Raw genomic sequence first — 14273 nt, forward strand, 5'->3', positions numbered from 1 at the left:
TGGTTTATTCCATACAACATAATATACACAGACAAACTGAAAACAGTTATCTGATGCAATTATCAGAGCACACTGGAGTCACCATGGTGATTGTCACTCACTCTGCCTTCTCCAGTCACCTCACCTTCATTTTCACTACCTGCACATGAGGATTGTGTAAAATAGCAAAGTGTGGAAATAAGGCCAGTGACAGCTCTCACCCAATCACTCTATATCCTCATTATCAGTCCTAATCTCTCCGGGTTCTCCGGCTTCCTCCCACAGTCCAAAGACATGAGGCTTAGGTTCATTGATGACTGTAAATTTCCCGTAGGTGTGGATGTGAGCGTAAATGGTTGTCTGTATGCAAGGTTTTATAAATCTGAATATGTTGTGGCTTACGTGCATTTGTACGTAAATATCTAGTGTAGATCCTATGCACTGTTTTATAAATGAGACTCCTAAAAACTATTAGCCAGGAACAAATATGAAACCAAGCATTAAAGAGTTTAAATGGGTTACTTGTAATGGTTGATATTTTCACTTCTCTTTGATCACAGTTGGTATCATTACCATTTACTAGTGCTTGCCAGCTTACGTTACTTTTGAATGTTTTCTTTTCCTGTATTTCACTGCTGAAGGCTGAAGAGAACACTAAAATAAAATATATATTTTTATTCTAAGGGCGAAAAAGCTTATTTTATTTTGTTGCAAGAAACTGATTTCTGTAGCACTCACAACTTGCTGGATCCGTGGCACCTTAAACACCCACACACCAAGCAATATTCCTGGTTCAAACCAAATAATACGGAAAAGTCAGGAATTGATTTCTGGTTCATTGATTACTGTGATGAATTTTGTCTCTGACTGCTGTATATCAGCAGCTCCTCTCACTACTCACCCAGTGATCAGGGTTTGACACGGTATTTTGCAGTGGAATCAAAATACTGGAAATTCGTACTAAAATGCCAATCATTTTGTGATAGTAAGCCATCGTTTCTAATTTGATGATTGATGAATCCGTGACATCCTGCATATAGATTTTTGGAAATTTAAAATTCATAAATATTCTTTTGGAAAATTGCTCAACAGAAGTAACAAATCATCAGAAGTTAATCATGAAAGAATAAGACATCTGTTGAAATAAGACATCACCAACGAACAATAATAAATAAAGATTACTGCAAACTAAACTTGATGAAACCTATCTTACAAAAGCTGAAAGGGCCTTCATAAGATACAGGGCAACAAGGACAGAGGAAGGGGGAAAGAAGCATCATATTTATTTTGATAAGAAAAGAGAAGGCAGGGGTTAATACAGATTCAGCCTTGATTGCCAAAGAAATAGAATTTACTGTAAAAATAACCTATTTTTCAGAATCAGAACAGTTTATTTTGATAGAGTGTGTTGCACATTGTTAGGTTTTCCATGCTCCTAGTGTGTGCTCCTCTGTTCTTCCCCTGTCTGGACTGTTTTTGAAGGCCATGTGCTTATGTTTTGTTTTTGTCAGCCTACAGTTTTCATCCCCGAGTTCCGCCCTCGACCACGCCCCTCTCCTTGGGCTCAGCTGTGGGTAATTCGAATGATCAGCTCCAGCTGACTTAAATACCTCAGCTTTCCACCGACACGCCGTCAGTCCGTCCGGTTACCTGTCTGGATTTTTGTGCCACGTGAGTCCAGATTGTCTGTTTAAGGGAAGAAGATCGTTTCTAACCTTTTTGACTGTTCTTCTGCTCTCCTGTGTCGATCCCTGGGAATTCACCAGCGCGAAGAGGCCGATCTGCGTAGTGCCACGGAGCGCACCGATCAAGGTCCTGTTGTTCCCCTGTCCGGACCATTTCCAGATGTGAGTTCGGTGGAGTTTCCCTCCCGATTTCGGTTTGCTGGACACGGTGCTATAGTTTTTGTTTGTGTTTTTCTGTTTTGAACTTGCTTTCGAAATAAAATCCTTGGCTGGATTAAACTTGCTGTGCGAGCGTGCGTTTGGGTCCACCTACTACACCACATAACACGCATACAAGGAATTTTACATGGTGGATGGTGCATAACATTAAACAATCAAAACGGTGCAAAAAATAGTTAGTGGGGGTCCCGGGCTTTGTTGATGAACCCAACTGCAGATGGGGGGGGGGGGGGGACTGTTCATGTAGCGTGAGGTCTTGGTCTTGATGGACCGCAGCCTCCTGCCAGATGGAAGGGGCACGAACAGTTTGTTTCCAGGGTGAGAGGGGTCAGCTACAATCTTTCTTGCTCGCTTCAGGGTCCTTCAAGCGAACACGTCATGGAGGGACGGCAGATTGCAGCCAATCACCCTCTTGGCAGAGCGAATAATGCGCTGCAGCCACTGCCAAGGGCAGGATGCAGCGTACCAGACCGTGATGGAGGAGCCAGGGATGGACTCAATGATGGCTGTGGAAGTCACATAGAAGTGCACCATCATTGTCTTTGGCAGGTTGAATTTCTTCAGCTGCCTCAGGAAGTACATCCTCTGCTGAGCTTTCTTGGTGATGGAGCTGATATGTTCCCACTTGAGGTCCTGGGTTATGGTGGAGCCCAGGAAGCGGAAGGACTCCACAGTGTCGACGGGGGCAGGCAGGGTTTCCAGATACAGCAGGCAGAGTTACACTGGGATGGGTGGTACAGAGGCCCCTGCTGAGCTGGGGTAGGGGGACTTGGTGGTCTGGGGCTGGTTGATGGAGCCATGGGGGATGGGGTCAGGACTGTCCCATTGTCTTTCAAAGCGACAGTAGAACTCATTCAGCTCATTTTCCAGGCATAGGTTGTTCATGGAGTGGGGGGCTGTGGTGGCAGGGCGTGGTTGGGCTCAGCTGCGGTCACAGAGTGGGGGGAGTGGTTCAGGGAACGGTGCCGGGAAGAGGCTTGATTAGCCTCAGCTGAATTAAATTTTTGATTGTGTGTCTCTCTCCCCTATATAAACACAGGCAGTGACGGAGGACCAAGATGAACGACACAGAGACAAGTAGACGGCGGGTGCACTCGGAGGCATGGCAGGAGAGTGCACGACGAGGCCAGCTTGAACAATAGAGAAATAAAGAAACATTGAGAAACTCTATTTGAGTGTACTGTTCGTCATTGTGCTGAGGGAAACCCACGGAACAGAAGCCTGTTACACTGTAGACCAACGTGGGGCAAGCACATGGAGGATGACGGGCAACAATCAGAGATGTCGGCACAGCCAATCATTGCGCTGGGGCAGATGCTGGGTGGGATCGCGGCCATGCAGAGAGACCAGGCGGAGACGAACAGGCAGTTCCTGGGGGCGCTCCAGGCCCAGGCAGAGAGGCAGGCAAAAGTGAGCGCACTTTTGACGAGAATGTCCAGTAATTCCACAGAAGTTAAAAGAAAAGTTGGAAGTAAGTACGCTGGGGTTGTTCCCCTGATGTTTTATGAGCTCATCTCTGGTGAAAGAGCTCTGGGTATCACAGCAGAAAACTGAATTTACAACAAAAATAACATAAAACAATGCGCACCAACACACCAAGGCAGCCATCAATCATGGGGCCCAAGAAGCGTGCAGGAGGTGGTAGAGAAGGTGGTCCTAGAGCAATTTGTGGGGGGGCTGCTGGCCCGAACATCGGCATGGGTCCGCCACCACCACCCTACGGCACTGGGGACCGCCATCACCCTGACAGAGGACCACCTGGTGTTTCATCCCAGCAGTCAGGGGGACAGTGGGCTTCAGCTTCATCTTGATGTAGATTTTCTAGATTTTTTACAAGTGCAAATCCATTTACCATTTTCTTTGTTATTCAGTCTCTCAAACTCAGCAGACCATTGTTACCTTATCATCCAGCTGCTGCCCCGCCACATCCACCTCTAGTATATTTAATGTTAGCAATTTCTGCATGCCAACCCATGACAATATCTTTTTTTTCTCTGAATCTGCACGCTGATGAATGCTGTTATTGTAGTAAGTACAAATTCTGTGTACTACAAATGATTTGAGCGACCCAGGAACAACTTGATACGCCCGAAAAAAACAGCAGTGGCCTTTGTTCCAGCTAGGAGATAAGGATGTTTGAACGGTCTGAACCAGGCTTAGGTTAGCGCACGGCTAATTCACAGGCTTTAAGTGGTAAGGACAAAGCTAAAATAAATTATTAAAATCATATTCGGTTAGAAAGGTAAAAAAATTGACATTAGTTTTACACCATTCAATTAACTGTAATTATTACATGATCTGACACATTCTGTTAAGAGTGGACAGTGACGTTAGAGCCAAAGAGGTTAGGCTGGCTTATATTTTACCACCACCACCGTCTGCATAGCCTATTTCCTTCAGAAGTCAAATAATTAGTTTAATAAAGCCCACCTGTGTGGAACGTGTCACATGATCTCAGTATATATACACCAAGGCTTATTGATTGAAGGCTGAGAGCTATGGGGTATGACAAAAGCTCAGTGTAGCTGGAGCTGCCGTGTTGGAGGGTTACAGCCGACAGCGCAAGAAATAAATGGATAGTTTCTGCTCAGGTGCTTGCTTGTGTGCCAGCTAGCCCTTCTGCAAGTGCAGCAAAGTCTATTTCTGGCCACTCATGAAGCCACTCTGTGGAGCGTATGGCTTAATGTGGTGGAGGAATAAAACAACGTGGGGCATCAGTTCTGTTCAGTGGAACTCTCATTGTCCAAAGTAAAACTTTATTGACACATGTCAACTTCAACACCTCTTATTGGCTGTTCTCTTTGTCCATCACACAGTACCTGAATTAACTCTATAAGGTCTCCATATGACAATACAAATAGATAACATATACAATCGAGAACACATTTCCTCATGTATTTTAACACCTCTCTCAGCACATTTGATGTGGGGCCATATTCTTTCCATGTCTTTGTTTTGGATTTGATGGTGCTCCAATAGATCATGTGACAGATCATGTGACACTCAGATTGCACACAGGTGGACTTTATTTAACTAATGATGTGATTTTTTGAAGTTAATTGGTGGTGCCAGATCTCATTTCGCAGCTTCATAGCACCACTTTTTAGTTTTTAAATATTTTGAATTTTTGAAAACAAGGTTGTTATTGCATTTCACCTCACTCATTTTGAGTCTAGCTCCATTACATGAAATCCAAATAGATGTCAGGTTGAAAAGCAACAAAATAGGAAAATGAACAAATGAGTTAATACTTCTGCCAAAACTGTAATATGTAGAGTTCTTTCATTTCTTTGCTCTTCTATTTGTCGTTTATACAATGACATGTTTGACCTTTGATCCAGAACTTTCTTTACATCTTTACAATTTTTGTTTTGTTTTGAATTAATGTTTAATATATAGTTTATATAGTATTTCTATCATTATTGTGTTATTATTTAAGCTTTTGTCTATGTCATGTTCACACAATCAGCTTTTCCTTTGATCCAATCAAACAGTGTTTGTTATCTCTGGTAAATAATCCACATAATAGAAAAACTTAACAATAGGCCTATTGTTAGGCCTATTGAGGGCCCAGGTAACAAAAGAGAAACAGCTAGCAAAGCGTCTCCTCCAGCCCACTGTGCATTAACAAATGCTACAACGGTCATAGGAAAACCGAAGCAGATTCTCGGCCACAGAGCCATGCTGGAGCCAGCTTGTAATGATTGCCAGAAGTCTGCCTGCTATGTACAGCAAATGTGAATGGGGAACCTGTGGGTTACGTTCCTTCACCTATATAAAGTACTGTAATCTTATCAGTTGCCTGTATTTATAACACAGGATATTAATAGGATCTGTTATTGTTATTAGTAGTTGTGTTGACCGGTGTTTTGCATAAATTGTGTCGGGGGGGGGGGGGGTGAAGCGAAGGTCGTGGGCAGGAAAGACCGCTTCGCTACGTTTCCGACATCAGCGTGGCGCGGAGGTCGGAGAAGTTGGATGGTGAAAACTACAAAACAAAACAGTGAGAGGAACCTGACAGATGATTCTGTCATAAAGGCACATCTGTCAGTTGGAGGTCGAAAAAGGGAAGATTCCAGAATGGGGAAACATAATGATAGGAAGAAAATTGTGGTGGGGCGGCACAACTGTGTTGTGAATGGACCAGAGTGGGGAGAGTCTGACTTGGTACAGAGTGATAATAGTATGGAGACTAGCCAAGGTAGTGGGAAAAGGAGTGGTGGAGATTGTGGTGGAGGACCAGAGGAACCAGACAGTTCGGAGTTTAAAATCATTTTGAGGTTTGTAGAAGAGAGAGGTATTTCCGCCATGAGCCCAGTGAAACTAACCACTGTATTAAAAAAACAGATCGGAGATATTCTCATGGCGAAAGTTTTGAAAGACGGAAACTTGTTGATTGTTTGTAGAAATGAAGAGCAAACAGAGCGAGCGGACAGGATTAAGGAATAGGGCGGTTTAAAGTAGTGAGTACAAGCCATATCCAAAAAGAAAGTAAGTGGAGTAAGGGAGTGATTTGGGGGGTGTCGGTTGGAGTAACAATGGAGGAAATTAAAGCGAACCTTAAAGGAGGAACTTTGAAAGGAGCCCGAAGGCTGCAGGTAACTCGAGAGGGAATAAGGAAAGACAGTGATTACGTTGTGCTGGATTTTGAGGAGGAAGAACTACCACAGAAAGTCTCTTTAGGCTGCCTGAGTTACACTGTAAAGGAGTTCATTCCAAAGCCTATGAGGTGTTACAAAGGTGGTGTTACAGCTAAAGCGTGTAAAGCCAGAAGGAGGTGTGCGAGGTGTGGAGAAGACCACGAGTACGGGAAATGTAGACATGAACAACCCAAGTGTTGTAACTGCGGGGGTGATCGCAGTGTGGCTTACTATGGGTGTGAGGTGTTGAAAAGGGAGAGGGAAATACAGCAGGTGAGGGTGCATAATAAAATCACCTATGCAGAGGCAGTGAAGAAGGTCGGCAAGAGTGGAGGGACGGAAGGAACAAGTAAGGCAGTAAAACAACCCGCAGCAGTCCTAGACCAGTCAAATGAGGGAAAGATTATGGTCGACTTAAAAAAGCTAGTCACTTTCATAGCAGGGGTAGTAAATGTTATAATGGAGGTCAAATCCAAGACAGAGAGAATCCAGATCATTGTTAAAGCAGCCGTTCACCACCTAGATATCAGAGGACTAACTTGGGAGGAAGTAAGAAATTATCTCAGTAGTCAAGCAAGTCAAGAGCAAATATGGGACGGATAGTTTTAATACACAATGCTTCACCTACTACAATGGAATGCCAGGAGTTTGTTGGCTAATGGACAAGAATTTAAAAAATATGTTGAAAATGTATCTAGTAAACCAGATGTCATATGCATACAGGAAACATGGTTACGGTCAAATTTGGACTTCAGAATAGCTGGATACACGTGTGTTAGGGGTGATAGGGAGGGTGGGCTAGGAGGAGGATGTGCCACATTTATTAGTGAAGACATTTCATTTAGAGAAGTAAAAATAGGAACTGAGCTAGAATATGTAACTGTGGAGATCTGGACAAGCGAAGGAGAGTTCATAATTATTAATTTTTATAATCCTTGTAAAAAGTTAGAGGCAAATAGATTGGCACAAATTGAAGGGGTGGGTGGCAACAAGGTGTTGGTATGTGGAGATTTTAATGCACATAGCACGTTATGGGGTGGAGTAAGAACAGATGCAAATGGAGTGGTAATAGAAGAGTTACTAGAAGAAAATAATTTGGTTTGTTTAAATGATGGTAGAGGGACTAGATTAGATGTCCACACGGGAAACACGTCTGCACTAGATTTAACTATTGTATCAAGAAATTTAGCAGCGATATGTGAGTGGGATATAGAAGATGAAACATCAGTGGGTAGTGATCACTTCCCAATAAGTTGTAAAGTATCATTACAAAGGAGTAAGGAACAGGGAGATATAGTAGGTAAGTGGGTGTTTAGTAGGGCAAAGTGGGAACTTTTTGAATATATATGTGAGCGAGAAATGGATAAAATTAAATTAAATGAAGATATTGAGGAGATTGATACAAAAATGACATTAACAATACTGGAAGCAGCAAATCAAACAATTGCTAAAAGTAAAGGACGGATGAAAAGAAAGATAGTCCCCTGGTGGACAGATGAGTGTGGGAGAGCAGTGAAAGACAGGAACAAAGCTCTTAAGTTATTAAGAAGATCACATAATTTCCAAAATTTAATACAATACAAACAAACATAAGCAAAGGTTCATAGAATCATTCGTAAAGCAAAAAGGGAAAGCTGGCAGAATTATTGTAGCAGAATTGGAAGAGCAACACCTGTGGGAGAGATTTGGGGGATGATTAGAAGCATGAGAGGAATTAGAAGAGTAAACCAGGCAAAGACTCATCAAACCCAATAAATTATAGACCCATAGCATTAACATCCCATGTAGGTAAGATAATGGAAAGAATGATTACAGATAGATTAACATTTTATATGAAGTCCAGGGGAATGATAACACCTCATCAAAGTGGTTTTCGGAAAGGTAGAGGAACTATGGACCCAATTATTTGTTTAGAAACAGAAATCAAGAAGGCCCAGGAGAATAAGGAGTCAGTGATGGCTGTGTTTTTTGATGTAGAAAAAGCATATGATATGGTTTGGAGGGAGGGGTAATTGATTAAATTAAATATGATAGGAATAGGTGGCAGAACATATAAATAGATTAAAGATTTTTTGAGTAACAGATTTATTCAAGTCAGAATTGGAACAGCACTATCTAGAAGATACCTGGTAGAGAATGGTACACCACAGGGTAGTGTCATCAGTCCGATTCTGTTCACCATCATGATAAATTATGTTTTCCTTTAAGTTCAGGGTGATATTGGGAGATCCCTATTTGCTGATGATGGAGCACTGTGGAAGAGGGGGAAGAACATAAACCATATTAAAGGGAAAGTACAAGAGGCTGTGAATGTGGTAGAAAGATGGTCTTTTTCATGGGGATTCAAATTTTCTGTGGGAAAAACTAAAACAATCATGTTTACCAGAAAGAGAGGAGTGGATGTTCAGATAAAGATGTATGGACAAAAGATTGAACAAGTGAAAGTTTTTAGGTTTCTTGGGGTGTGGTTTGACGATAAATTAACATGGAATGAGCATATTCGGAGGCTTTCAGAGATTTTAAATGTAATGAGGTGTCTAACAGGGTCAGAATGGGGAGTTAGCAGGTCTGCAATCAAAAATATTTATATCGCGCTGATGAGGTCAGTCCTTGATTATGGTTGTGTGGTATTTGGATCAGCTGCAAAAACTTCACTAAAGAAGCTGGAAGTGTTGCAATCCCAAGCTCTAAGACTGTGTTGTGGTGCTTTTAAGACAAGTCCTGTGACTGCTCTTCAGGTGGAGGTGGGTGAAATGCCGCTGCATTTGAGACGCAAGCTCTTAACTATGAACTACTGGGCCAATCTTCAAGGACATTCTGGAGATAATCATCCAACCACAAAGGTGCTTCTGCCATGTTGGGAAAGAGAAAGGGCCGAACAGGAATGTTTTGCATGGAGCAGTGGAGCATTAGCAAGAGAGATGTCATTGGATCATGTAACATTCACTCCTACAGTACTGTTATCAACTACACCTCCATGGCTATTTCCATCAGTCTCAGTTGATAATAATTTTTTGGTCAAAACCCAAGCGTTTAAAGACATTGATATCATGGCAGGAGTGGTGGAGGATAGACTACAGACAACATATCAAGCATTTACTCCAGCATACACAGATGGATCTAAAGATCCTAATACAGGTAGAACTGTTTTTGCAGTCACCATACCAACCTTGCAATATGAAGTCAAAAAGAGAACATCAGACCATCTGTCTGTTTATACAGTTGAGACATTGGCCATTTTAACAGCACTGCAGTGGGTAGAGGAGGTTAGGAGGATAAAAAGGTCATTGTCTGTTCAGATTCCAGTTCAGCATTATCCTCATTACAATCATTCACATCCCACAGCAGGCAGGATTTAATTAATGAAATATATGAAACACTGTTCCGACTTAAGAATATGGGAATTTTTGTATCATTTATGTGGGTACCAGCACACAGAGGGGTAAAAGGAAATGAAAGAGCAGATAAATTAGCAAAACAAGCTTTAGAAAGTCAGCACAAGACAGACATTTTACTCAGCAAAGCAGACGCTAAATCAATAATCAAAAGAAATATTATCAAGGAATGGCAGCATAGTTGGGACGTAGGAGAAACAGGAAGACATCTGTATGCTGTTCAGAAAGAAGTTGGCAAAGGGAGGACATCCAGAAGAAGCACCACAGAAGAAAACATATTAATCAGACTAAGGATTGGACACACAAGGCTGAACAAAACAATGCAACTAATAAATAAACACCCAACAGGACTATGTGAGCACTGCCAAATACCAGAATCTGTAGACCATGTAATTTGTCATTGCCAGAAATTCATACTCGAGCGAGACAGGTTGAAGAGGAAGCTGGGAGTTGAAGAACTAAACCTAGAAGATGCATTAACCTTGGGGGCAGGAAAGGTACTACAATATGTAAAAGAAACTGGATTGAGTAAAAGAATTTAAGTGACCGAAATGATAGAACTCTTTTTTTTTTTTTTTTTAGTCATTTTTTGTTTATTTGTTTGTGTTTTTTTTTTTTTTTTTTCTTGTTTGTTTTTTGTTTTTGTAAGGGGATAGATACTCTGGTCTACACTCCAATACAGTAAGTGGCGGAAATGCACCTTTCACTGGATGCCATCCGCCAAAGAACTTAAAAGAAGAAGAAGAAGTGACGTGAAGGAAGATTGTGCGCGCAGACTGGAGGAAGCGAGTTCAGTGGACTCAGGAGAGCCTCTATAAACTCAAATGAATACAGTTCGTGGAAAGTTGTATAAGTTTTATTTTTCAGACTTAACATTAGTTACAGCTGTTGGGATTCTACCTCTCTCGCTATGGAAGGCCGCAGCTCACGCTCTCTACTGTACTTTTCGTCAACAGAGTCGTATCAAATAACCAGCTGCTTCCGATTTACAATCAAATCAAAAGATATTTAATAACAAACAGAAGCTATACAATTACAAACTGAATTATACTATTAATAACAAAACAAACATATACATTTCATGAAAGTGAGGCCCCGTCCGGGCCACGAGGCATGTCTGCATCATGGTCAGGAGGAGGTCTGATTCTGAGGCCCTGTCCGGGCCACAAGACAGATACGTATATCTGCATCATGGTCAGGAGAAGGTCTAACCCTCTCCTCCGATTTACAGTCCTTTTGTCCCCTCAAAGTTACATTCCTCAGCCTATCAATCAGCTTCACGATTGGCTGAAATCTGATAAGCTCCCCCTTGGATCCTGACCCATTGTCCTGGGCAGACACCTCTGTCAACTACCTTCTTCACACCTCACATTCCTCAAACCCCCCTCACAGACATTCAATATACATACAATTCCTCACACAGCGCTGTGGGTCTCTCTCTCCCTCTCTCCGCTCACTGATCTCTCTCTCTCTCTCAAGCCGCTCACTGATCGCTACAATAACAGCTGTTTCCTCCACAGACATGCAGACTTTAACTGGACAACAGCTGCTAGTAAAGACAACAAGGTCAACAATGCCTGTAATCAGTTGTCCGCGTTAAATTAACCTGGTAGTCGATCGCGGGTGTCTACGTCATCGTTTCCAAACTTATGCGTTTCCATCCGTCCACACGCTACCCGGAGTTTTTAAAGTTATCTGGCTTCAGGATCGTTTCTAAACTCCTCCTTTTACGGTGCTCGAAAACGCCGGCGTACTGTGGACGCTCAGTGTAAACGTAGCAAAACATATGCGTTTCCAAACGAAAACGGAGTAGTGTGGATGTAGCCTTAGATGCTTTGAAACTAGATCTGATTACCAACAGAGCTTCTGGTGAAGGAATCCACCTTCAGACCTGACTGCAAAAACATAGTCTTTCTCCAAACCTTCAAATTCCTCGAGAACACAGAGCAAGAGATCAAACTAAGTCAGGAGCCTCACACTAGCATCTGGTAGCCTGCAGCCTCATAGCCAAAGGGATCATAACTATCTGAAGCCCATTGTGAGTTCACTGCAGACACCAAGACTGGAAATGAGCCTCTTATCCAGCATTAGCATCCCATTGTGCTACATCTGCTGAAGCAGGGCATAGAAGCTAGAGGGGAGGCTGCTAGACACATGCACATAATTAACCTAGCATTGGTCAAAATGTTGACATGTTTTTTCACCATGGCAAAGGAAGTGTTTCTTATATACACATCTCTGTTTTGTTGACTCTGACTGCTCACAGTGTGCAAAGCAGGAGGAAATGACTCAATTGACAGCTATAAACCATGGATAAATGTATGATCTGGAACAACCATATTAAGAACATTGCCAGAGTACTATAGTTTCTCTCTCAAGCCCACTTTTGTGATTTCCTTTCCCCGCCCTGATCAGCGGGTTTTTTGGATTTGTTTTCCTACTGATTGCCTACCAGTGTAGCAAACCTCGACAAGTACAGATCGTTTGTTTTGGAAACATCCTGGTCTTGAGTCATGCTTTTGAGTCCTTGCCTCAGTGGTGGCTTAGGTTTTAACACAAAGACGAGAAAGAGAGCACACATTACATCGATCTTTAGGTCTCTTCACTGGCTACCTGTTTGCTTTAGAATTGATTTTAAGGTTGTTTTATTGGTTTATAAAGCTCTTCATGGTCTTGGTCATAACTATTTATCAGATTTGCTTTTAGCCTTTGAACCCTCAGGTCACCTTGTAGTGGCCTTTTATTTATTTCTGAAGTCAGAACAAAAACACATGGTAAGGCATCTTTTTATTTGGTCCACACTTGAGGACAACCTTCCTGAGAGAGGGCAGCAGAGTGTTAAACCAAATCCCAATCTCCACACTCACGGACACTCACGGACAGGGTTTAGGGCTGTCCCACTGTCAAATCGTTGAGTGTTTGAGGACTCTCTTGCAGAAATTTTATGCCCTTTTCCTTAAGTCAGCATTAGATGCAGACTTTGCCCAAGGGAATTACCCACAATTCATTGCAATTTGATGTTAAACACGGGGTAACCAGTGGAAGAAGGGAAAAACAAAGGACGGCACAATGGTGTTAAGCCTGGTAAATTACGTGTACTTGGAAACATTAATGATTAAAGATGGAACATAAAAACACATGAAATCAGAGGATATTTATTTATTCATCAAATATTTCATTTTGTCATTGAAGCTGTTTTGATGATAACAAGTACATATATTATTTGAAATTATTTCTCATCTTGTGAGGAAAGAGGGAGTAAAAAGTATAAAATAAATACCCACAATTGTACATATTATTTGATGTTGTCATGGTAACGTGATATGTTGCAGCAAAGTGCTGTCCCATTTGTATACACCATTTCAAGGCCTTACAGTCTCTCACAGTCAACCATTTAACAGGTGACGTCAGTTCAATCAGGAGAGACAAGTCAGATATAGAAAAGATAATTGTTTATTATAAACAAATGATATGTGATGATAAAGTCTTAACAGAGTCTTTGGCGCATTGTGTGGTGGAAAAAAATCCTATACCCGCTTTGCGTGAGTCTTTTCATGCTGAAATACATAATACCAAAAACCAGGTTGTCTTTTAAGTATTTATTCTCTGCGCAGAGAAGGCTCAATCATCACAACAGAATGCGTACAGTCTCAGTGAGGAAGAACCTCGAAAAAAGTGAACAAGCTTTCTTTATACAGAATGAGCAAAGGTGGGGGCCAATGGCCAACGTTACAGACATCTCGGTCTCAGACTTTTGGTCTCAGACTGATAGGAACAACAAGTGAAAACAAACGGCCAGCAACCAAAACAAGCGGCCCAAAGGCCTTTGCATGGAACATTCTCATACAACACAGTTAGTTATCTATGTGAACAGAGAGGGAGAATCCTTCTTTTGCACAACAGAGACACAGTGAAGTTCAACAAAGTCCAGAGCAAAGTAACTTATGCATGAATACAATATACTGAGTAAAAATATATACTACGTAAAAAATGACCATTACAATGGTCTCTACTGCCCTGAGCAGCAGCAAGACTCATGCTCACTCATTATTTCCTTGTTGTCATGGTGGCTGATGAAGCTGATGAAGACTGGGTGGAGATGGGGAGGTGGAGAGGTATGAACAGCAGCATGAACGTACTGAAGGTAGAGAGACAATCATATTTAAAAGAGACAGCCGCAAGATGATATGCTAACGATGTCATTGTTTAGTTGTGCTATTGGATAGAAAAGACCTGGGGCCTGTTGTTCGAAACCTAGATAAGGGATTAAGCTGGGATATGTTGGTTATCCTGGCTGAATTTAGCCTGCAGTCGATTTGAAAGCTGGATAACTTTATCCTGGTCAAGGTACCATG

Source organism: Cebidichthys violaceus, unplaced genomic scaffold, assembly GCF_023349555.1.
Source record: "Cebidichthys violaceus isolate CVI_PGR_0920_01 unplaced genomic scaffold, fCebVio1.0.p SCAF_14, whole genome shotgun sequence".
Taxonomy (NCBI): domain Eukaryota; kingdom Metazoa; phylum Chordata; class Actinopteri; order Perciformes; family Stichaeidae; genus Cebidichthys; species Cebidichthys violaceus.